We start from the raw sequence: 22,595 nt of genomic DNA on the forward strand, positions 1-22,595 counted from the left end.
GTGCAATAAAAGGACCAGAAGCAAATGTGACCAACTGTTGACAGCGGTTCATTTTAGGTGCTGAAAATGTGTGTCTCTTTTGTACATGTTTGAATTACAAATTTTCAAAATGAAAAAAAAGACCAATACCTAAATGAGAGTGTTTTAGGAAGATCGGTCGGGGTCAGAGAGGTGCTGTGGGCAGGGAGACCAATTTGGAGACTCTTGCAATAACTTTGCGTGTGATGATGACCTGAACTGTGAGAGTGGGGACAGATTTGGGCAATTACAGGGGAATTTATACCAACTGGTGATGATGTGGGAAGCCAAGAAGAGAAGAAATCCAGGAAGATGAGGGGTTTGAATCTGGGTGACCGAGCAGGAGAACGAGGACAGATCCTGGCAGAGATGCAGAGGCTGGGAGGGGGCTGTGTTTGAGTCTGGAGAAGAGCTGAGGGGGAGTGAGGGGCAGGGTTGCCGTAAGAGTGATGCCATTCAGTGATGCAGATGCCATAAGGGTGATGTGTCAAGTTCAAGGAGAGATGCTCCCTGGAGCCACAAGAGCAGAGGAGCCCGTGGAAAGAGGGCCCCTCAGGAGCATCTGTGTTTAAGTTAAGGGGAGGAGGAAGAACTGGCCAAGGAGCTGGATGGGAGCCTTGCAGAACGGGGAGCGAACCATCACGGAAAGCAGTGTTTCAAGGTCAAGGTCATAGTCAGGGTTTTCAAAGGTAGTTGCGAGGTAGAGAAGATGCTTTTTTTAGGCCGTTCAATTTATCGATTAGCAGGTCATAACTTGGAAGAGCACGTTCCCTAAAGTGGCTGGGGCCTGAAGTCAAGCCTGCTGGGTTCTGCTGCCTGAGTGCAGGGAGGGTGACCGAGGCCACAGGAAGTGTGGCTGGCTGCAGGAGAGTGCCCCGTCGTCACCGGGCTCTGTGGCATTCCGGCTTGGTTTCAGTGCTCTTCACCCACGACTGTGGATTGAGCTGCCCTTGGGGGCCATGCTAGGCACCTGCCACTACAGGTGTCCAAGACGGGCTTGACAGGCTCAGGGTCCGCAGGGGAATCCACCAGAAGCCGCCTTCCTCTCGAGAACCTCAAGAACCTTGATCTACGCTGTTCAGTGTCTGTTCCCAGAGCAGCCCCGAGGGAGCAGGGGAGACATGAGTCATTTCCTGGACAGCAACCTGTCCCAGCTTCTTAGCCATTTTGGGCTTGGCCTTTCATAAATGTATCTTCCTTTTGAAGTCCACCTCCATTTCCTGCCAGTTCTGTCTCCTGGTCGGGTCTGTGAAGCACCTGCAGTGAGAAACAGCATGTGAGCACGCCTGCGAGTATTCACGTCCTTCTTTTTCTTATTCCAAGTGAAAAGAAGGGAGGTTGGCCAGGAGGTCTAAGAAGCGCATTAGCCAAGTAAATGGTGACATTCTCTCTCTGCCAATTTTCCTCTCCAGCATGACTCCTGGGAAAACAGCTCCTTGTCTGAACCGCCTTGGCCATTGGCTTAAAGATGCACACGGGGTGGGACCAGGGATGGCTGCCAAATGCCTTAGCTTTGTTCAGCGTTTGTTCCCGTAGCATCAGGATAGAGGGACCCCCCGTTCATCACTTTCTATGCCTCAGGTTTATTTTCCTTATTTTCATATAAAATGAAGCTTTTTTTTTTTTAAGATTTTGGTTTTTTTTTTTTAAGAAGATGTTGGGGGTAGGAGTTTATTAATTTATGTATTTATTTTTGCTGTGTTGGGTCTTCATTTCTGTGTGAGGGCTTTCTCTAGTTGTGGCAAGCGGGGGCCACTCTTCATCGTGGGAAAATGAAGCATTTTTTATTGTGGTAGAATATACATAAAATTTACCATTTTAACCATTTTTGAGAGTAGAGTCCAGTGGCATTGAGTACATTGTTGTGCAGCCATCACCACCATCCATTTCCAGAACTTCTCCATCTTCCCAAAGTGAAACTCTGTCCCCATTAAATACTAACTCCCCATTCCCTTCCCCCGTGGCACCCAGCCTTCCACTTTCTGTCTATGAACTTGACTACTCTCAGTGCCCCGTATGAGTGGAATCACACGGCATTTGTCTTTTTGTGATTGGCTTATTTCACTTAGCCTCGGGGTGCATCCACGTTGCGGTGTGTGTCACAATTACCTTCCTTTTTAAGGCTGAATGACATTCCAGTGTGTGTGTACACTCCACACTGCTGATCCATTCATCTGTCGGTGGACACTTGGGCTCCTTCCTCTTTTTGGCTATTGTGAATAATGCTGCTGTGAACACAGGTATATAAATATCTGTTCGGGACCCTGCTCCCAAATCTTTTGGTTCTGTACCCAGAAGTGGAATTGCTGGATCATATGGGAATGGTCATTCTATGTTTAACTTTTTGAGGGTTTGCCTTACTACCTGCCACAGCAGCTGCACCATTTTATAAAATGAAACATTTTTATTGGGTGATCTTTAAGATATCTTTGTGCTTTAAAATCAGGTTGTGGTTATCCAGTTCCGTGGTCAGTGGTTGGAAGATGACCTTTGGAGTTAAGGTTTGCTCACCAGAACGTCATGTGGTGGTAATAATCACAGCCGCCGCCTAACCCATTAATACATATGAAAGGCAAAGTGCCCAAAAGTGCCTCACGTGTTGTGAGGGCTGTGTAAGCATCCGGTATTGTCTGAGGACCTACTATGTGCTGGGAACTTTTTGGCCTCTTTGAGTATATTCATTATCTTTGCAGAATAGGTATTTATTATCTTTCTCATTCTTTTTTTGGGGGGGGGGGCCGCGCCTCGCGGCATGCGGGATCTTAGTTCCCCAGCCAGGGATCAAACCCATGCCCCTGGCAGTGGAAGCCTGGAGTCTTAACTACTGGACCGCCAGGGAAGTCCCTCTCTCTCATTCTCGCAGGTGAGAAATTAGTGATGCTTTCTCATGATGTTGGTTTGAAGTGGTATTTCTTGGGCTGTTGACGCACTTCACATTTTCTGTTTACCTGAAAGAAATGTTCTAGTTCTTTCTTGCGGGTTCTTAGCCTGCCTCCCCCAAAGTACTTATGGAACTGCTGCCCCTCACTGCGCTTTTTGTTAAGCCGTGCAAGGGTAGCTGCTCTGTGGAAGGAGAGGACGTCATCTCTCCGTTTTGAGTGCTTTCTGGTTCCATCCGGAAACCCGGCAGCGGAGCGGGGCGGGGTGTTGGGTGAACTTTAGGAGCAGGCTTTCTGATCTGTCGCCTCCCCACCGGCCCCAGTGCCTGAGTCCTGAATCCCTGTCATGACATTCAAGGCCCTTGCCGTCCACACCGTGTTCCTCTCTCCAGTTACTGCTCACATTTTCCAGATGGCATTCTCATCACGTGACTACCCTTCGGATCCCAAAGACACAGCTGCCCGCCTCTGATGGGGGGCGGGGTTCTCTCACCAGGGGGTGGAGGGGTCTGCCTGCTTCTTCCCTCAGCTCATCTCTGTTACTGAAACCCCAGCCTTGGTCAGGACCCCTCAAAGGGGACTTCCCTGAGGGTCCCACCCCTCCTCCGCCCTTCCTCCACCGCCACCCGTCTCAGCAGCCCCCCAGGTGGTGCATCCTGCTTCTACTGTAGCTCTCTGAAGACGTCATCTCTCCTGTGAGGCTGTGGGCATCAGGCGGCTTTGCTGGCCTCAGTCTCCGTGCGCGGGACAGGCCGTCGAATTTGCCGAACGGGTCATTAGTGGTTAGAGAAGAGCGAGGCTGTGTCAAGACTCTTTGTACTTTTTCCTGATGGTTTAAATGTTCCTTGCCGTGTGAGGAGAAAGACTACGAGGAGAAAGTCGGTTTGTGGGGGACTTTGCTGGCGGTCCAGTGGTTCAGACGCCGCGCTTCCACTGCAGGGGGCACGGGTTCGATCCCTGGTCTGGGAACTAAGATCCCGCATGCCGCGAGGCGCGGCCAAAAATAAAAAGAGAGAGAAAGCCAGTTTATGGATGTTCAAACATAAAATAGCACTAAGGGGCTTCTTCCCTAGCTGGGCTCCTGGTGGGTAAAGCAGCAACGGTTGCCTTAGCCCACGTCCCCAGAGGAGGCAGGGACGTGGCGGGGGGACACCAAGGAGGCTCTGGCGTCTTAGTCCAGTGATTCTTGGCTCCTCCCTTTCCCCCTCCAAGGTCAACGTCAACACCTGAAGGTCTGGAAGGAACTTCTCCATCAACTCAAGTGAGAGGTGGAGGGGGCCTTTGTGGTAGCTTCTGTCCAGTTGTCCTAGAAATGCCCCACTTCAGTTCCCAGCGCGCCGGAGCCGGGTCTGAGACTCTAAGCCTGGTATAACCCCCGCTGCCCAGCGCCCCCTGAACAATGGCTCTATGCATCTGGGGCGGGGGCGGCCGGTGCTGGCCCCCAGGGCAGGGGCTCGGCTGGGTGGGCGGGGGGACTTGATACTCAGGTGAACCAGGCCTTCACCACCAAAGGTACTGGGTTGATTTTTTTTATAAAGGGGGGCCCCTCAAGGTGCCTGCCACTGCCGCTGTGGCCACTGTTGGTTCCCCTCCCCGTTCCAGAGCACAGCCCAGGCAGGTCCTCGCACCCACAGGGGCCCAGGTTCTCACCCTGGAGCCGCTGGCCTGCCCCGCCAGGGAGGTCGTTGACTTGTTTTAACTTCAGGACCTTCCTGGTTTGCGGACAGGAGACCCTCTCTTGGGGGGACGGGGGAGCAGGGTGAGGCTGGAGGGTGGGCAGAGGTGCACCCCAACCTCCTGCCCTGCCCCCAGCTCCCCACCATCCCTGCCTGCCCGCCCCCCCGCACCACGGGAGGCAGCTCCCACTCAGAGCCTCAGCCCCGCCCTCCTGATGGGGACGCTGGGCCAGCCGCGGCGCGGAGCCCGAGTTTGTTGCGGCTGCAGGGTCTCCACCCTCCTGCTTCCCATTCCCTGGCTTCCTGTCCACTGCTTTCTCTGTGTCTCTCTGTCTCTGTCTCTCTCTGCCTTTCTGTCTCTGTGTGTGGGTCTCTCTGTCTCTGTCTCTCTGTCTTTCTGTGTCTTTGTCTTTCTCTGTATCTCTTTCTCTCTGTCTCTTTGTGTGTGTCTCTGTCTCTTTATATCCATGTCCCTCTGTATCTCTACCTCTGTCTCTGTCTCTCTCTGCTTCTCTGTCTCTGTCTGTCTCTGTCTGTCTGTCTGTCTGTCTCTGTCTGTCCCCTGGGAGGCCAGTGAAGCCAGGATGGACTCTTCTCACGGAGACCAGTGTGACTTCAGCAGGATGGGAAAACTGAGCAGTGTGCCCTGTGGGGTGGGGTGAGGGAATTCAAGAGGGTGAGACGGGTCGTGTTTGTCGGGGGTTTGGACTTGTTGCCACATTCCCCATCCAAGGTCAGCAGTCTGGCCCCCCAAAAGGTGCCCCACCTTCCCAGTGAGGGGAGCAGGGAAGAGAGGGAGGCTTGAAACCGGTACCTGGAGGACCTTGAGGCTCAGATGCAGGTCCGTGGTGGGGGGAAGAAAACCTCTTCCTGCGTGTGCCCCGCACCTGGGGGAGACCTGGGGATGGGGCTGGGGTGTCACTCAGCTCTCCCCCTCCCCCGTTTCCACTGGGGCCTCCGCACGGTTTCTGCTTCTGGGTCTGGACGCAGACAAGGCCCTGGGCGCAGGGGGCGTCCTCTGTTCCCAGGAGGAGGTGTGTGATTGGCTGGGGGGTCTCAGGTCTGCTGACAGGCGTCAGTTGGGGATCAGAGCCCAGGGTGTACCTGAAGCCCCCTCCCCGGGGACAGCCCTTGGCCAGTGGCCATGGCCCGGGGGCAGTCCTGGTGGATGGCCCACCAGCCCCAGCTGGAGCCTGGTAAGCGGGCACTTTATTCTTCGCTGGTGAATTTCTGTTCGTTTCATGACAACTTGCTTGGGAACAAGACAGCTGGTGGTTGCTGGGAGGGGATCTGGAAAGGGGGAAGTGGTGAGTGCTGTCATGAATCTGCCCCTGCGTGCCGGCTGGGGTCCACACCTGCCAGGCTGGGCCCACCTGCTGTTCTGGAACACGCCTTGGGCGCTGGAAGGGCGCACCGCCTGCCCGTGACTGTTTGCCCCGCTTCCTCTGTGCCTCCAGCCTTGCTTTGCTGGGCGTCCCCTGAGTGGGGTGGAGGGAGAGTCCCTGGGTCTCGGGGAGGATGCAGCGGCAGCCGCGGGAAGGGAACGGGTTACAAACCAGCCTCCCTTCTGGAGGGCTTTTAAAAACTGGCCGGTTACCTTGTAATTGTTCCCAGCAGTGAGGAGGGAGTCCAGTGTTTGTTTTGCCTTCTGTGTTCTCCTGGCCAGCGGTAACCAAGGGCCGCTTCCCCTTGGTGACGGCGGAGCTCACTCAGGCCAGGGCTGATCCAGCCTGGGTGAGGGAGGCCTGGGGACCTGCAGGGCCCGGCCACTGGCAGGGAGACACCCTGCTCCCGGGGCACCCGTGGGCCGCCTGCACTCCGCTTCCTTCTCCCTGGCCTGAGGACCAAGGGCTTCCCTCCTGCGGTTCCCCGGTTCCCCACCGACACTGCCTGGGCACTGGCCCGAAACATTCCAGAACTCCGATCCTCCGGTAGGTGTCTGGGAGACTGTGAGGCCACTTGCTGGCAGGCCATGTGGGGCTGGGTCGAGGGCGGGGTTGTGGACCTCAGCCGGGATGCTGCTTGGGCCCGGGGGTGACCTTCATTCTAGATTCTGGCAGAACCCAGGATCCTGAGCTCGTTTTGGGGGAGACTTTGCAGGGAAATGGAGACCTGCTGTGAAACAGCCCAGGTCGTGGAGGCCAGCGAGGGAGGGCTCCATGGTCGAGAGGGATCGATCCTGGATGGCCGGGATTCTGGCCCGGGGCGGGGGGGTGTTTGAAGTGAAAGGAATGGCGTTATAACAGGTGTGGCTGCAAGGAAGCGTGAGGCTCTTGGACGCGGCTGGACTGGCTTGGCTGGTGGGGGAATCGGGGATATTTGGAGAGAGAGCTGAGGAGGGCTCAGAAGGAGCTGGGTGGGGGGAGGGGGGCCGGAAGTGGTGTTGCCCCCACCTTGGTCTTCCCAGACCCCGAGTGACCGGGGGCTTCCAGAACGTCTGGGCCAGGGAACCACAGCCTGTTTAGTGCGCCCGACGGGGCCCTGACAGGCTCTGCCCGTGACTTCTGTTAAACACGTCGGCTTCTAGATTTGGTGTGTTGGGAGTCAGCTGCGTTTCAGGACTGGCTTCCTGAAGAGGGATGGACGGGCCTCCATTTATCTTTCTTGCTGATGTGTTTCCTCCTGGCCTCTGCCTTGGGGAGGGCCCACAGCACGTCCCCCATCCACCTGGGCACACGGAGCACCTGTGTTAGGGCCGTTCGGAGGCAGTCTGCATTTCCAACAGGCTCCCAGGTGATGCCCCGGCTGCGGGCCCACGGGCTCCCCAGGGCGTGACCGGATGCAGGGCACATGGGGTGACTGGCTCCCTCGCTCCTAAAGGGATCACTTCCCAAGGAGGGACTCGTACTGCTCCGCATGCAGGATCTCAGGCGCGTCTGCTTTTCCGTTTGGGGGCCTGGAGGGAGGGTGCTGTCAATCAAGGGCGGGGCTATCTGGGCGGGGGGCTGGGACACGGCGCAGGGGGCGGGGCCTGAGCGCCTCTGTCCGACTTTCACACGGATTCCTTCCACCAGCCCAGCTGTCGATACTGTTTAACCTCAGTGATTCATTGAAGTGCGTTTCAAGGGAAGGCGTTGTGTTACAGAAACGCGGGTCCCAGCGGCTTGTTTTGTTGGCAGGTCTTGCCGCCTCAGCAGAAAAGAGGCGCTTTTGATATGGGAACGGAAACTTGGGACAGCCTTAGAAGCACTCCGTGTGCTGGGCGGGAGGGGACCGGGGTCTTCCTGCAGTTATGGGACCGCACTGCCTGGCTGCCCACCTGGGGGTGGGGAGGGCTCCCCACACCTGGGTCTGTGCCCCCCGCGGCTGTGACGAGGCTGGCCTTCCTTGACACTGAGGGGTGGGGGACACGTCCTCTGCTCCCCATGTCGCCTGTGAAGGTGATGCGCTGCTGCCGTGATTTTATGGAAAGTCCAGGTTGCAGAGGAAATACCTTTCTGAGCGCGGTCTGTATGGAGTCGCAGAGCAGCCCGGCCGAGGCGCGTGCACGGCTCCTGTTAGGTACCGGGGGGGGGGGGGGGGGGGGGGGGGGGGGGCTGGTCCAGCTCGAATGGCCCATCCTGGGCTTGCTTGGTTCCAAAGTGGGGCTGACAAGTTTGCCAGACAGTCAAGTGCCTCCGTCTGGCTTCTTCCTCCCTCTGCCCTGATTGTCACCCCAGACTAGCCCATTAAATGGATATTGGACCAATTTCCCTTTTTCCACTTCCCCTTTCTTTCTTTTGTGTTCTCAAATGTGATAAGTGGACCAGGCTCAACCCAGATCCAAGTTGCTTTCCCAAGAAACTTCTCCAGATGTGTCTGTCCTGGCTGCCCGTCCCCAGAGAGCATGGAGGCATGGCACCCCACCGCCGCGGCTGCCACGCCCATCGCCCCCTTCCCGGAGCAGCCACAGCGGGGAATGAGGGGGAGGCATCGGGAGAGTTCTGCAGAGGCAGACAGAACCACTGCCAGCCTCGGGCTGCCCGTGGAGACCTCTGTGTCGCCATTAGTGAGCCTGAGATGGCGAGAGGCAGCCACAGAGCTGGGTCACGGACACCCCGAGGTGGCTGTTCTCTGAGAGATTGCTGAGTTTGCAGTGGAGAATGGGTGTCAGGATTTGCATGGCTACATTCTACCGTTGGGGAGCTACCAGAGATGCCTTCTCAAGGAGCCCTCCCTCCCTCCCTCCCTCCCTTCTTCTCAGACCACTAAACTACAAATACATGGCCAGTGTTGGCTCTTTATTAAGTGCTAAGCTTTTCATGGGATCCTCACTTAATCCTTAAAACAAACCAGTAGGATTAAACCGTCATTGTCTCCATTTCAGTGGATGAGGAAGCTGAGGCTCAGAGAGGTTGGAGCACTTGCCCAAGGTCGCCCAGCTTGTGGAGCTGAAGGTTAAGCCTAGGCAGCCCAGCCCCACACTGCAGTCTTCTCCATCTTCTCCTTGATCCACCATGTTTCAGTTCTGAGAAGTCTTGGATAGGGGCCTCAGGGCTACTCAGATGAGGATCCCAAAGGGATGGACTGGGCCCTTGGGGTCATAATGGCCCATCTACATTTTGAAGGTTCAAGAACTGGACTTCTTCCCCCAGTGTATCCAATATTGATACAGTTTAGAGATATCTACCAAACTCACAAGAGACTGATGTATAAACCTGAGGTGGGACACTCGGTATACTGAAGATTTGCGTTTGCCTCTGAAAGGGGCAAATGGGAGGCACTGAACCAGAGCTCAGGGAAACGGGCAAGAGGCCCCCAGGATTTGCGCCTCAAGCTTTGTAGCCCGATATCCCTGTTGTCACAGAAGTAGATGGAACAAGAGCTGGCGTCCGTGGTCCATGGATCAGGCCGCCATCTTCCCGGGCTCTGTGTCTGCGTCCTCACTCACCGCCACCTTTTAAGCTTAAGCAGTCCTTTGCTTAGGCAAGGTATGATCTCACCTATGGGATTATAGCTAGTTCGGGTAACGTTCTGGATCCTACCACTTCCACCACCCCCTGGTCCAAGCTGCATCCTTGCATTGTCTCCCTAGCTGGTCTCCAGCTGTCAACAGCCTCTTCTCAACACAGCAGCTAAGAGGGATTCTGTTAGAAGGGAAGCACTGCGCCCTCTGCCTGCACAAAGCCCTCTGCCGGTTTCTTGTCACACTGAAGACAAAATCCAAAGCCCTTCTTTGTGGCCCTCAAGGCCTGGTGTGCCTGCCCTCTGCACACCTTGCACTGTCTCCTCAGCCTCTTCCTCTCTCTGCTCTGGCCATACCGCATCTCTGTTTCTCCCCCGCCATGCCACACATGCTCAGACCTCAGGGCCTTTGCACGTGCTGTTCCCTCTGCCCAGAACACACTTCCCTTTGAATAGTCACATGCTTTTCTCCTCCCCTTCCCCCAGGTCTCTGTCCATGTATCACTGTATCAGAGAAGCCTTCCCTCACCACCTTCTCCCATCCCTTGCTCTGTCCTCACTACTCTGCTTCATTTTTCTTTAACACGTATTACCTGGCCTTATGTTAGATATTCATTCAGTCAACGCTTGTTTCTTGAGCACCTGCTTTGTTCCAGGCAACATTCTAGGCATGGGGGCTCCCACCGTGAACACACAGATAAAAATCTCTGCCCTGAAGCTTGCATTAATTGTTCAAGTGATTGTTACGATGGCTGTATGTCTCCCCCACTAGACTGTAAGCTCCATGGGGGCAATGATTTCTACCTATAGAGTATGTATGTGCATAAGGTATATAGTAGGTGCCTAATAAATATTTTTGGAATGCATTCCAGCCCTAAATCACCTTATTTGGACTTGGCTGTTTTCCAAACACTCATCAGCTGAACATTTACAGGCCAGGTGTCTATCTTGTAGGTTTTGTCAGTTTTTGCTGGTTTCCACCTGGAGAAGATGCTTTCTGGGAGCGTAGGTGGAACATTCTCCTACTTTCCCAGACACCGACCATCTGTGGCCCACAGTTTTGAATCATCCACTTCATCGAGGTTCTCGGGGACTAAGGAACAAAGAAAGGATCTCGGGAAGCCCACGCCCCCCGACTGGGGTTTAGCAGGTGCTTGTGGGACGGGTAAGTAAACAACTCAGGTGTTTATGAGCACCTACTGTATACACATAGGCCTTGAGCACGGCCCTTTGGGGCCCACTTTCCGTGTTTTCCACGAGCAAGTCTGGCCAGAAGGGGTCTGTGGGAGATGGTAGCACCTGGCATGAGAAGCTGGGGTCTCTCCAGGTCTTGAGCGACGACCCTCACGAGAACACAGAAACTCCACCCATTAGAGCAGGTTTGCAAATGGCAGCAGGTCCGGTCACACTGTGCGTTAGCCTGGGGCCCGGCTGGCCTGAGCCAGAGCCCCGTGGTGTGGCGTCTTAGCTGGCAGACGGGCACTGACAGGGAGTGAGCAGGGGCTGAGTGGCTGGGATGCTTTCCTGATAACACAGAGTGTGCGGCCTTTGCCAGTTTGGCCTCGGGGTGTTGACCTGCTCTGTGAAAAAGCTGGGACCTGGGAATCCTAGCCCTACCTTGTACCCAGAGTCGGGGGTGTGTGGACGGGGGGGTCCCCCATGACCTCAGCTCTTGTGCATCCTCATTCTCAGACCAGCGGCAGCTGTGCATGTGTTGGTCAGTCCCTGCCTGCACCACGTTTTGGGTGCAGGGATGAGGATGCAGGCCTGCATTCCGGATTCCTCCAGAGAAACTCGATCTACAGGTGCCGTCTCAAGGCAGCGGGGTTGCCAAACCACAGCTCTGTGCTTTTTCTTTCGGAGGAAAGACAAGGGGGGTGGGGCGGGGAGCAGAGAACTCAGCTCTAGAAGGCTCCACGCTCCCCACATATGAATATTGTTAGCTGTGTACCCATGTGTAACCCTGGCTGACGGGCCTGGCTCTGCCTGCCAGGCCTCTGCAAGCGCTGAGCTCCTCTCTGCTCTGCAGCCCCTTTCCACACTTGCCTCCTGCCGTTTGGATTTTGGAGAAGTGCATGGTTTTCATCCATTTATGTTTTTTTATTTGTTGCGAAATTCACATAACAGTGACCTTTTTAAAGAGGACGGTTCCATGGCATATAGTACATTCACGATGTCATGCAGCCACCACCTCCATCCAGTTCTAAAATGTTTTCATCCCCTGCACAAGAGACCCCGACCCATTAGCCCTCACTCCCCATTCCCCCTCCCCTGGCAACCACCAATCTGCTTTCTGTCTCTACAGATTTACGTATTCTGGCTATTTCATAAAACTGGGAGCATCACTAGGTGACCTTTTATATCTGCCTTCTTTCACCAGCATAAAGGGTTTGAGGTTCATCCATGTTATGGCAGGTGTCAGTCCTTTATTCTTGTTTATGGCTGAATGATATTCCATTGAATATATATTCCACAATTGGTTTATCCAGTCATGCATGGATGGACATTTGGATTCATCCATTTATGGTTTTGTAACAACAATAGGACAACAGTAAGGAAATGTGAAAGAAAGGGAAACTCATAAGCTCATCACTCTAAACAGAGAAACACCATGTTTGCACCTTCCTTTTCATCTCTTTTCCTGCATGTGCCTGTATAATTTTTTCTAGATTTTACTCTTAGGGCAGATACAGCTGTGTTCTTCCTTTTACCTAAGACAGCAAACCTTTTTCTGTGCCTCTCAAAGAGTGAGCCTTTCAGCTAGCGTCTTGGATGGCTGTGTCCATCTCCATAGATGTGGCTGGGGAGCTCCCTTCCTGCCTCCTTGCATCACCCCCACGTGACCAGCTAGTGCCGTGGGAATCTAGCACCCGGCCCCTTCCACTTGCCTGGAGGTTCAGGGTGAATTTATCCGCCACCTGTGGGCTTGCTGAGCCCCCTCCTCCCCGCCTTGTCGAGTTATCAGCCCAGGTGTTCAGGACTTTCCAGGTTGACAGGATTGGAGGAGGAAGACCAGCAACCTAAAAGAGGAAGTTCCTGCAGGCTATTGTGGCTTTAAAGGATATTTAAGTCCTTTTTTCACCAACTGGCCTGTGAGGCCCAGGGATTTACCTCTCCCTTGGCATCCTGTTGAGTTCCGTGAAATCCCACCCAGGGTACGGTGGTTAGGTTGCACTAGGAGACGGACTGCCCCATTCCTTTTAGAATCCTGCCCAAGTTCATTGGCTGCGGTCCATTCGAGGTCCAGTTGACAAACCTTCAGCCCAACTAGTTGTGCAGAAACTCCTGAGCGCCTTCAGACCCCATGGTCATTTCCAAGATCGGGAGGCCTTTTGGTAGGTTACTTTCACGTTTGATTTTTTTCTTCAAGGAATGGACAGTGGGAGATGGGGGGTTCTGAGGGCCCAAGATTTTGAGGGTGATGAGAGGAGAGGTGGCCGTGAAAATGAAAAGAAACACGGGACTTCCCTGGTGGTCCGGTGGTTGGGACCATGCTTCCGTTGCAGGGGGCATGGGTTCAATCCCTAGTCGGGGAACTAAGATCCCGCAAGCCACACGGTGTGGCCAAAAAAAAAAAAAGAAAAAGAAAAGGAAAGAAAAAAGAAACGGCTCTAAGGCCAGCTTGTTAGGGAGAAATTCTTAACCTCCCACACACGACCATCATTACAGTCAAACAACCCAGATGTCCTTCTATAAGGGAAAGTTACCAAAATTGTGATAATGGAATATTATGCAGCTACTAACGCATAAAATTGATGTAGGAGCTGATATATTATGGCTTGGAAAAAGTGTGTGTGGTGTGATCCTTTGCTATAAGTGGACGGCCCCTGTATCTGCGCTTGATTGGGAGGGAGACGCTTTAATTTATACTGTATGCATTTCTTTGAGATTTCTTATGAGCATGTATAACATTTGGAATATTTCAAATCAAGATAGAACAAGAAATTTTTTTAAATTGTGGTCATCAATCCACGCCTGTCAGTTCTCACTTAATGTGGATTTGAGATTCCAAAATGTTGAGCTATAATTCCTTCAAACCAGCAGTGTCCTAATCCCCTGGAGGGCTCATTAGTATGCAGAGTGCTGGACCCCATCCTCAGCGTCCCTGATTCAGGAAGTCAGGGGTGGGGCCCAAGCCTTTGTGTCTCTAACGGGTGATGCTGATCTGCTGATCTGGGGACCCCACTTTGAGAACCACTCCTGTGAACCTGTTTGCAAGAGAGCATCCCTACGGCCTCTCCCCACTGTAGACATTTTACGGGACTTCTGCCCCTGCTCTTGACCTAAAGGGTTTACATTATTTAATGGGGTTTTAGAGGTTGTACAACCACAGGTGGCTTTGCTGGAACGGTGGTCTCACACGATGGGACTGGGCTCCTTGGGCCACCCTGGGAGGCCTGAACTCGCACCTGTCTTGGTATTCCCTGGCTCAGTGCTCTCTTGCACTTGGCATTCAAGATTCTGCCCTTTTATTTATCTCCTCATGTTAAAAGGAGGCAGGAGGGCTTCCCTGGTGGCGCAGTGGTTGAGAGTCTGCCTGCCGATGCAGGGGACACGGGTTCGTGCCCCGGTCCGGGAAGATCCCACGTGCCGCGGAGCGGCTGGGCCCGTGAGCCATGGCCGCTGAGCCTGCGTGTCCGGAGCCTGTGCTCCGCAGCGGGAGAGGCCACAACAGTGAGAGGCCCGCGTACCGCCAAAAAAAAAAAAAGAGGCAGGAGGGGGCAGGGAGCAGCATGTATTAAGCACCTACTGTGTATGCTCGATGCTGTGTTGAGTGCTTTAGCTACCCTGCATGCTGCCCTTGCCCCTCCTTTTACACCCCCGCGTGGTTTGAGAGCATCACCGGGGTCTGCCGGGAGGGATAAGGGGACCCGGGCCCCTCTGCCTCTCTGTGAGCTGATTCCTCTCGCGGCCTTACATCTCTCCCTGGCCTCCCTCCTGCTCATTCTTCCTGAAGGGATGTGGGGTGACCCACATGATCACTCTCAGAGGTGACCTTTCCCAGTTGGCACATCCTGCTGAAAGAGGCCAGAGTGTCACCTGCTCCCACTCAGGCCTCCGGCCCCTAAAGCCTGGGCGTGGCCAGACTTTGTTCCAGGGACCCTGATGGAGGCCAGCGGCCGGTGGAGTGAGCGGGCAAGCCAGCATCCTGCGGGAGGCCAGGGCCTCCAGAGAGGACCCTTGTTTCCCTGTAGAGCCTTCTCCAGGTGCCCACCTCGGGGAAGGTGAGCCCCACTTTTCTCGGGACCGGAGTGAGCTCATTGGGGCCACCAGGCCACCCGGGGATTGTAGGCTTCTCCCACCAGCCAGGTGGGGTGAGGAAGCACCTGCATCCCCAAGCCTTTCCCCTTGGGCACCCATGGGCTCTCCCTCGGAGGTGGCTATGGCACTGTCCTCCGTGCTGCCTTCCTGCCCCCTTTCCACGGGCCCCCCAGCTCCTGCGTGGACCAGGCAGGCCCAGTTTGATGGACCACCCAGCCTGAGCAAGGTTGGGGGTCACCATCTAGACTTCCTTCCCACTGCCGCTCAAAGGCACATCCGCTGCCATCTCAGAAAACCTCAGGAAGGTCGCTGTGTGTCATTGTGTGTCCCTCAGTTCCCCCCAAAGAGCAGAGCCTCTCATCTGAACAAAGCACAGGCCGTTGCCGTTATAACCTTGACTTGGCTGCAGCCGTGACTTTTTTTTTTAAATGTTTAGTCTCTGAATGAATGTTGATGCTATTTCCCAGGGACAAGGCTCAACTGATTCGAGCCCTTTCTGAAAGTGCCATGAGTAATCTGGGTCCTTCCGTAGGTGTTTACAGCAGGTGCATTTTTTGGTCTTTTGAAGTCAGAGGCTAGAGCTCCGGCCCATGTGGGATTTTCTCTCCAGAATCACTCGTCAGAACTTTCCAGAAAGGTCCAATACTTTTGGTTGATTCTAGGGCCAGACACTGACTTTTACATCCCTGCTTGAGCAAGAAGACAGCTTTCCTGGGTCTTCCCGGGCATCCCTCCTCAAGGGTGCAGGTGAGATGGGGTAGGGGTACGGTTAGGGTAACCACATGGCTCTTGTCCTCTGGTTGGTGGCACCTTGGCCGGGGCTCCATGGCCAGGCTGCACGGAGCACACCCACCCTGGGCGCTCCTACCACCAAAATGTGTTCCGGAGCCCCGGCTGATGAAGCACAAAACCCTAATATGCAGGCTGCAGAAGTTGCATCCTGATCTAATAACCGATCGCTTAGGCCTGCTTCTCTTGCAAAATCCTGGGCTGCAACCAGCGATGTGTGAGGTGGGGAGGCGGAGGGAGGGAGCTTATTTGATCTGCAGGTGAAAGGAGGCTTTATAAATAGGTCACCTTGTTCCACATCCTGAATTTTATTCTTTCCCCATCTTGGGTCGAAACAATGGTTTTACTGTTCTGGGGTCAGTCAGACGCACTGAGGGGGAACTGAGCTGAAAGGGGGTGAGTGTACGTCTGCCGCTCCTCAGTGGCTGCCTCTGTGTGTCCCCTGCCCCCCACCCCTGTTCCATCCATTTGTCACCGGTCACCTTGGACGTGTCTCCAACAGAGGGTATGGCTCGTTCAACAAACTTTTTTTTTTTTTAACAACAAAACAAAAGGATAATTTTTAGTAGTTCCAGGACCAGTTGATCCGAACGTGCTTTTTTGGACGGCGGAACTGCGGAGCTGTGGCTTTAATTGAAGGGACAGCGTCGAGTTACGGGCAGGTGCTGAGTGAGCCGTCCCAGCTGAGCCAGGGTTGGCATTCTTGCCCCCTCCAGCCTCTGCTCCCCCCGCCCCACCCCTGCCGAGGTCCTCCTTCCTCACCTCCCCACCTGGCCTTGGCGGGGCCCAGAACCACATACAGCTGCCAGGGCTGGGTTTCCAGTCTGAGCACGGAGCAGTTCTTTTCTTGCTTGGGGCCCACGGAGACAGATAGCTACCCCATTTTTGCTGGGAAAATTAAAATTTGTGATGTGGAAACAGTGTAATTGGAAGTCTTAGGAGAACTCATTATAGAAATACTGTCCCCTTTGGGGATGGCTCCAGAGCTGTAGCTGGGAATTCTTGTCCTTTTATTTTAAATGCCCTACTATCTCCATGTGTATCTTCCTGGGTAAATTAAACATTTATCCTGTGCTTGCTTTATAAGAAGTGACACACGTGGAGAGCCTGTAGGAACAATTGCTCTGAGGACAACTTGTGCTTGTGACTGTAGTGCGTTCAGTCAGTATTTTGCAGCCTTTTATTCTTTTTTTCTTTGCTTAAACATTATTTTCATTGCAAAAGGGAATACATGCATTAAATTTTTTTTTTCATTTCAAAAAGTCCTTAAAGTGAACGCATCTTTCCTCCCGCCTCCCACCCGCCCCCCTCCAGGACTAACCGTTGTGGAAGGTTTGGTGTTTATCCTTCCAAACCTTTCTCTATGCCTACGGGCAAACGCTCACAGATAGCATCTTTTAAAAATTCTGTTCTTACAGACATGGGATCGTGCTCTGCATGGTGTTCTCCGATTTGCTTTTTAAAATCTAACAGCGTCATGTTGCATTTTGTGTTAAATCAGCACATCTGAGGGGCTACCTCCCTCTCTCCAAGGCTGCTGGAGTTCCTGGTGCAGTGAGCATCTTTGCCCACATGTCCCTGGGCAGGGCTGTAGGGTTTTGTAGACTAGACCCCTGGAAAGCTGGTCGGTGGGTGATCGCGGCTTATTTTACACCTGGATGGGGACTGCCACATGGCACCTGCACGCCGAGAAGCATGTCCCAGTTGGGGTCTGTCTGGGATCCACGCCCACACCTGTGCACAAACGGCCTTTTCCCAACATCCTTTCCAGGTCCCCTTAACCTTTGTTAACCCTGTGCATCCCACGAGGCTTGCTGGTGCCCCGTCACCCATAGAACTCTGCCAGCATCACTTTTCTCTGTGACTTGCATAGTGAAAGCCATGGGTGTATCCAACAGGCATTCTCCACCACGTGTGCCCAGGAGACACGGATAGGAGCATGCCCTTGCCTCCCCCTTCAGAGAGAATCACTGCCTTAGGTCATTAAAGGCCGGGTGCCCTTCACCCAACCCACCGTTCAGACCCGCAAGCGGTACGCCTTGGGGGTGTTTCTTATGCCTCCCCACCCTCTGGGGATCACTGTCCAGTCCTGGGCTTCCTTCCCTGCACGTCCACTAATTCTGGATCTGTTGTCCCTCCCTCCGTGGGCACAGAGAGGCCACCTGGAGGAGCCCAAGAACCTAGAGGGAAGGTGGTTTGTGAGGCTTTGGTCTTCCTTCCTGTGGAGAGCTGTGGTCCCCAGCAAACCCTCTCTGAAGCAGGGCTTCGGGGTAGGAGCACTGGTCCCTGGACCCTGAGCAGAGAGCACTTAACTGGCTGCCGGTGGCAGCAACGGGAGAGGTTCATCCACTTAGAATTCCTCTATGGATGGGTGGCTCTGGTGGATTCTTGGGAACGCTGCATGGAAGGCTTCTGCCCGTTAGAGGGTCCAGGTGGCATCCCTTTTCAAAGTGAACCATGAACTGACCTTTGACCCAGTGAGGACGATGTGTGTGGCATTGGGGGAGAAGGGGGTTCTCGGTAGGTGGAAAGTGTCCAACCAAGTCAAGCCATAGGGCTTCGCAGACGTCCCTTCCCCTCTGTCCCAGAGCTTTTTTTTTTTTTTTTGCGGTACGCGGGCCTCTCACTGCCGTGGCCTCTCCCGTTGTGGAGCACAGGCTCCGGACGCGCAGGCTCAGCGGCCATGGCTCACGGGCCCAGCCGCTCCGCGGCATGTGGGATCTTCCCGGACTGGGGCACGAACCTGTGTCCCCTGCATCGGCAGGCGGACTCTCAACCACTGCGCCACCAGGGAGGCCCTGTCCCAGAGCTTTTGATCTCATTCACTCTATTGAAAGTAAATGCAAAATCCGAGAAGCCTTGCCAAGCTTCTAGGGTGTGTGTGTGTGTGTGTGTGTGTGTGTGTGTGTGTGTGTGTTACTCATTTGTATTCTTAGTCCTGGTTGAGATACTCATCCTGCTGTATCTGACGCGGGTAATGACCCGCCCACCAGGCACGAGAGTCCCCTGTCCCGCCGAGCCCGGGGCATGCTGGTGTCTACCCCTTTCTGGCTATGCCCTTGGTCTTTGGGAAGCACCAGGCGCCGGAACCTTGTTTGCAGCACCCTGTCCCTGCAGCCTCAGGGACTGAGGACAGTGAGACCAGTGTCTTATTGGGGCGATCAGAGGTTGGGGGCAGGACTTTGTTGTCTGAGGGTTGGCTTGAGGCAGCCCTGAGGAGGAACGGGTGGATGTGCTCTTAGGAACACGTAGCTAATGTGCGATGCTTTCTGGGAAAGAGCACTGCCGTCAGGGCACTGAAGGGGAGTGGGGACCGCCGGCCACGGCACTGCCTGGACCTCCTCGCCTCCCTCCTGCTCTTTAGCCCTGATGCCACCACAGCTGCTGGAGCTCTGAGTGTGCACACACACACGTGTGTGTATGTGTGTCTGCGTGTGACTGGTGGGGAGTGGTGACAGCAACAAGGCCACCTCTGTCCCCCACTTCTCTCTTCCAGCCCCGCAGGGCAATACACGGCCACCCCCTCCGCCCCCTCTGTGGCTTTGCTTCTCCCGGGTGGGGATGAGGGCTGGGTCCTCCCACCTCCTGGGGACTCACCAAGGACCTGCTGAGCCAGCCCAGGCCCTGACACTCCTGTAGCAACTCTAGGCCCTGCAAAGCCTGGACATCCACATTTGTGTCTCAGACGCAGGAAAGGGGGCTGGTCCCGGAGCCGGGGCCTGTACTGCTTCTCCCACTTCCTACCTGAAGTTTGGTGCCCACCAGGGACTCCCGCCTTGGCCTGGCATTAACAGGATCAGCACAGGCCAAAACAGCATCTCCATCACTCGGCACTTTTGGATGATGTAACCCACTTCCCCTCCCCCCTGCCCCCACCCCAACCTTCATGTCTAGGTATTTTAACGAGAGTGTCAGCAGTTTTGCTTGGGTTTAGAACAGGGATCAGTAAGCTATGGCCCCTGGGCCAAATCCAGTCCCACTGTCTGTTTTTATAAATAAAGTTTTATTGGAACATAGCCATGCCCATTCACTTACATATTGTCTAGAAAGCCTAGAATATTTACCATCTGGCCCCTTATTTGCTGGCCCCGGCTTAGAAGGGTCCTTAAACTTGATCTGCTCTAGCTCAGCATTCCAAGCACTTGGGTCTGGCCCAAAGACAGCGTCCATCTGTAGGACCAGGTATGGTGACCAAGAAGATGGCTAACAGTGATCTTCGTTCAGTGTATGGAGCACGGTCTAAAAATAAAAACAAAAAAGTGAAAATGCCAGTTTTCTAGGTCCTCTCTGGAACATTGTCTCAGCTGAGTCTTAGGTAAGCGTGGGACACCCATCTTACAGAGGAGCAAACTGAGGCTCAGAAAAGCTAAGGACGAATCCTAGGCAGAGAAGGCCGAGGATTGGAAGCTGGGGGAGCAGGACTGTTGGAGGAATGATGCAGAGTCAGGTGGTGAGGTTGGGGCGGAGCCTGGAAGGGAGCGCCCTGCCAGGCTACAGTCCCCAAAAAGAGGCCTAGTGGATCTCTGCGGCCACATTTGGAAGTAGACGGAAAGCAGAGGGCAGCTGGATGGCTTCAGTGGCCTTGCGTGGCAAGTAGGCGGCTCTGTGTGGACAGCAGGAGGTGTTGGCCTGGACACAGGGTGGGGTTGGGCAGGTGACAGGTGAGTCAGGAGTGGCCCTAGGGTTGCCACAGTGATTGACCACCTAGGAGGTGACTCAGATGGCAGGACGGCCCAGGAACAGCAGAAGGGGTGGCTCACATCCCGGGCTAGGCCCCGGGGTGCCCTTGTGCGGGAGTGGTCCCGAGATGCTGCAGGCATCTCTGCCTGCCCTCTCCGTGCCCTCTCCCCAGCCTCTTCCTCCCAGGGACACCCCTGTGCTCAAGGTCACATGGTCCAGGGGCCAGAAGGGCTCCCCCGCTTGGATGGTTCCCAATATGGGGGACCAGGAGGGTAGGAGCTGAACACAAGGGCCATGTAAGTAAACCTGCTTGGCAGCCAGGAGGTAGAATCTCAGAAAGGGAGGCGCTGGTGGAGCTGACCTGGACACACAGCCGACAAGTCACTGTGAGGTTACGTTGTCTTTTCTGACCCCTCGTTCTGAGGCTGGACTGACCTTGCTGCCACGAGATTCCTTTTCGCCTCCGTCTTGTGCTTTCCTACTGCAGTGATCCCTGTGCAGGGCCCTTAGTGTGGCTCAGGGGTTGGCCGACTACCTGCTGGTCTGTTCTTGTAAATAAAGTTTTATTGGAACTCAGCCAGGCTCACTTATTTATGCATTGTCTGTGGCTGCTCTCGTGCTACAGGCAGAGTTGAGTAGCTACACAGAGACTGTTGGGCCCACAAAGCCTAAAACATTTACTAGCCAGCCCTTGACAGAGAGAGTTTCCTGATCCTGGTCCAGCTGAAGTAGGAGTTATATGTGTGCACAGGCCCAGGTTTACTGGCCCATGAGCCCCTCTCTCGCTCTCTTCCCTTCTCGTCCCACACCCTGTCAACTCTCCACCCCCCAACCTCTGACTTGTCCCCAACCTCCTTGTTGTGGCCCTTCTTCGTTCCCACCCATTTCTCTCCAAGTATTTTAAACTAATGTGTTAGCAGGACTTTTCCCTACCACCTTCCCTTTGCACACAGCCCACCTGCCCCAGGTCTCCCCTCCCCCGACCCCCAGCCTCCCCGTCACTTTTCCCACCTGTTCCCATGGGTCGTGGGTAGAGTGGGGTCTTCAGTGCCGTGAGATTCTGAGAGAGAGGTCCTTCCTGCTGTGAGGCCAGAGCCAGCCGACAGGACGGCGACAGACTGCTTCACTCTAGGAACCGGTGAAATGAACTCTCTTCAGATATTAATTCCCTCCTGGTCCTCCCAGAGAGCTGACCTGTGTCCCCACGGGGTCCTGCACAGAGAGGTTGCTGGGCATCAGCCAGAGGGGGTATCCAGACAGAGATGGGTGTGGGTGCTTCTGACTTTGAGATCTGCCTTGGACCAGCTTTCCCCCAGCTCAGAAAGATGCTGTTGGGGAGGCGTGGAAGAGGGGGGTCAGGGAAGGCCAAGCAGCCAGTCTCTGCAGTTACCAGGACCGCGTTTCCACACCAAACCCAGGCTCTCCGCATCCTGGTCATCAGGCCCCAGAGCCATGGGTGCTCGCTCAGCAGGGCCCCGGGGGGAGTCCTGGAGGTTTTGATGGCTCTTGAGAGTTGATGGGACTGAAAGCTTGAACTTGGGATTGACCTTGGGAGGTCACCATATCCACAGAACTTTCCAGAACCAGGGTGGTCTCCCAGCCGCCGAGGGACCCCTCAGCTCTGTACAGCTTTGCAGACATTTGACACGAGGGGTCCCAGCCCCTCTCTGAAGCAGTGCCCGTGAGGGAGCCTCTTGTTCCATACCACAAAAGGGAGGGCGAGAAGGGTGACCTGCCCACGGACGTGAGGAGGTCCGGGCCAAGGGCTCCCACTTGGGTGTCTGCCGAGAGCCAGTCTCCAGGGGCCCTGGCCACCCTGAGGACGGCGTCTCATGGGGTCTCTTCCCAGCTGAGAGGAAGGCGTCTCCAGGGCAGCCAGAGACCAGACCGGCATCCGGCCCCGCGCAGGTCCCGCCCCTCCTCCTGGCCCTGCTGGTGCCTGGGCGCCCGACAGGGAGGCCAGCGGTCCCAGGTTCCCAGATTTCCTGCAGCCGGTCCCTGCCCTCGTCCCCCGGCAGGCGCTCTGTCTTCTGCCACGGTGGGACAGCAACACGCCCGCTGCAGCCCCTACACTGGGCTGCTTTGTATTCTTCTTGTCCCAGGCACCATCGTGCTCCTTGGAACAAGTGGCCCTGGGATGCTTCTCCAGCAGCCAGGCACCGATGGCCTCTCGCCCAGCTCCTCTGTGTCCTCGTTTGGTTGTGTTTATGTAGCCAGGAGCCTGCCTGCTCCCTTGTCTGGTTAGTCCTGGGAGCCCATCCCCCCAAAACCAGGCAGCCGAGAGTCCCTTCTGCGGGCCGGGGGCGGGGGTGGGGTTCTGATGGCGGGAACCACCTTCTCTCTTTAGTGAGGCTCGGGAAACCCAAGTAGCTCGTGATTGTCCCTTCTCCAAGGCGGACACCGGGGA

At 55.0% G+C, this 22,595-nt stretch overlaps 1 protein-coding gene across 3 annotated transcripts in view; it reads left to right on the forward strand.

Annotated features, from left to right (window-relative positions):
* SPSB1 (splA/ryanodine receptor domain and SOCS box containing 1) overlaps positions 1-22,595 on the forward strand; it is a 68,698-nt gene that overhangs the window by 34,338 nt on the left and 11,765 nt on the right. The window contains exon 2 of one of the 3 annotated variants that reach the window (XM_082612310.1): positions 10,412-10,622. The exons of 1 other annotated variant lie outside the window; for it this stretch is intronic. The gene's annotated coding sequence lies outside the window, so the exon portion shown is untranslated. Of the gene's footprint in view, positions 1-10,411; positions 10,623-22,290; positions 22,429-22,595 lie in introns of all 3 variants that reach the window. One more of the 3 variants, XM_082612311.1, reaches the window with a different exon arrangement.

Source organism: Mesoplodon mirus (assembly GCF_964341445.2).
Source record: "Mesoplodon mirus genome assembly, chromosome: 3".
In the NCBI taxonomy this organism is placed as follows: Eukaryota; Metazoa; Chordata; class Mammalia; order Artiodactyla; family Ziphiidae; genus Mesoplodon; species Mesoplodon mirus.